At 36.3% G+C, this 2,625-nt stretch overlaps 1 pseudogene; it reads right to left on the bottom strand.

Moving 5' to 3' along the window:
* Window positions 1–1,281: 1,281 nt before the first annotated feature.
* On the bottom strand, window positions 1,282–2,076 carry LOC102863364 (annotated as a pseudogene).
* Between the last annotated feature and the right edge of the window lie 549 nt (window positions 2,077–2,625).

Below are 2,625 nucleotides of genomic sequence, written 5' to 3'. Positions count from 1 at the left end.
TGTACTGAAGACATGGGCTAAACTAAAATCTCCAGAGTCAATGGAATATAAATTAGCTTGTTTTAGCTAACAGACACAACCCTGGATGTACTCACAAGTCAAGGAAATTGGAGAACAGTTGGAATATCAATTGGCATGTTTTATCTAATAGATGCAGTCATGAATATGCTCAGTAGTCCTGGAAATTTGGAGGGCAGCTGTCTTGCAAATAACAGAAAGAGATGCCTATTTTTTGTCATTTTCAAGAAAGGTGTTTCAAGAGAATGTGGAAACTACAGCACTATCTCATCAATATCACATACAAACAAAATATAGCTGAAGATCATCCAAAAAGACTAGAATAGTACATTAATAGAGAACTGCCAGAATGTCAAGCTGAGTTTAGAAGAGACCATGACACAAAAGATATCATTACTGACGCCAGATGAATCTTGGCTTAAAGCAGAGAATAACAGAAGAATTTGTCTCTTACTAACTATGCAAAGGCATTTGACTATGTGGATCAAGATAAACTATGATTAACATTGCAAAGAATAGAAATCTCAGAACACTTAATTATGCTTATATAAAACTTCTACCTAGAGTAAAAGTCTGTTGTGCAAACAGAGTAAGGGAATGCTGCATGGTTTAAAATCAAGAACTTATGTGTTAAGATTGTAACTTTTCTCCATGCCTATTCAACCTGTATCTTGAGGAAATCATTCAAGAAGTTGAACTCTATGAAGAAGAACATGGTTTCCTGGCCCATGCAGTCCTGCGTCCCCATTAAAAATAATAATAATAATTAAAAGAAAGAAAGTATCATCAGGGTAGAAGGAAAACCCACCAGCAATCCACATTATGCTGATGGCACAATATTGCTTGCTGAAAGTAAGAAGGACTCAAATGTTTGCTGCAGAAGATAAAAGACTACAGCCTTAAAAATGGATTTCTTCTCAATGTGAAGAAGACAAAAATCTTTATCTTGGATCAATAAGCAACATCAAGATAATTGGAGGAAAGATTGAAATTGTTAGTGATATAATCTTACATTGATCTACAATCAACACCTTTGGTACCAGAAAATAGACAGATTTTTAACATGAGCTTAAAATTTAATTCAGTCTTTTTATTTCTATAATGACACCTTCTCCAGCAACCATGTGGTGAGTCTCTGTTCTCTAGGTGAGCCAACTAGACATTAATGCTGCTCTGCTACAAAGTAAAAGCTCCTAACTCAAACTTATGGAAAAAGGAGTAAGACTTCTTGCAAAGTGCACTTTAAGAAGAGGTACTTTTTGCTCATGACAATAAATCAATGAGTAATCTACGAATCACAAAACTGTATTTTACAATTAATGATTCATCAGGTATCAAAAAGCCTTCATCTGTGGCACAGAGAATATCCACAATCCTCTGCAATCCAAAGTCATTTCCCACCCTCATTTGTTTGGCAAATTAGTTCATTGCTCCTTCACTTTCCAAGGTAAAAATCTCTCTAATTCTCCAAATCTTCAAAGGTAAGCTTCAGTAAGTTGACCTGCTGCATCAATTCCCAGTGCCCACAACTGGATTCTTTCTCACCACACCTGAGCCAACTTTAGAAGTTGCAGTAGTCCACAGTGTTGAAATGGGCTTCTGCGGAATTGCACCGAGAGGTTTCATCAGTTTATTCAGAGCTGAAGTGACAAACAAAGAAGCCACTGCAGTTTCCTCAACTTGCCTGGGACCTACAGAGTCATAGTCTTTTTCCATTATTGTTTGCATCAAAAAACTTCTTGGACCACTGAAAAAACTAAAAAAATTTCCCAGAACTTTTATTTTACTAGTTTATCCACCAGACTTATTTTGTCAATATCAATCCTTTTAAATCTTACTTGTAGCAATTTGAAGTTATAGATCTATTCGCATAGTAGCTTTTCTTGGATTTTCACTTTCTTTAAGGCAGTGAAACTCGGAAACAGCATGTCCATAATAATAAGCATCCCCTGAGCATAACAATTCAATGTTTGCTAGATCCAACTGCAGAGACTTATTGATCCAAGCCAACATGATATGTTGACTTAGGTTATCACTGACATCTTTGATCATTGCCATTTTTGACTCTCGGCTGAACTATGTTCAGTGTCCATACCCCAAGTTTATTCTTGAGACAAATTATGAGGGAATTAGCTCTTTGCTACACTCAATATTTCTGTGGGTGTGGTCTGCACTGTTCTCGTCACACCCTTAGTTAATATCATAAGTGAATGAGAAATGACAATGAGAAATTTCAAAATGCAATCAAGTCAAGGATGACTCATAGCCACCCTATGAACAACAGATTGGAATCCTGTCCTATCTTGTACCATCATTATTATCTATGACAAAATGAGCATATTGCTGCTGTCACTGTTTCAATCTATTTCATTGGGTGGGAGTATTCCTTTCTTTCATTGACCTTCCACTTTTCCAATCACAAGATCTCTTTCCAAGCAACAAGCTCTTCCAGCAACATTCCCAGATATGTGAGTCAAAGCCTCATTATGCTTGCCTCTAAGAAGAACTCTGGCTATAATCTTCTAATACACACTGTGGGTTTTGGGTTTTGTTTGTTTGTTTGTTTGTTTTGGGTTTTTTTTTAAATAATCTCTGGGAAAATCACTG

The sequence above is a fragment of the Elephantulus edwardii genome, unplaced genomic scaffold (assembly GCF_000299155.1).
Source record: "Elephantulus edwardii isolate Elephantulus edwardi_28Jun2011 unplaced genomic scaffold, EleEdw1.0 scaffold00058, whole genome shotgun sequence".
In the NCBI taxonomy this organism is placed as follows: Eukaryota; Metazoa; Chordata; class Mammalia; order Macroscelidea; family Macroscelididae; genus Elephantulus; species Elephantulus edwardii.
This window is presented reverse-complemented; position numbering and strand designations above follow the sequence as displayed.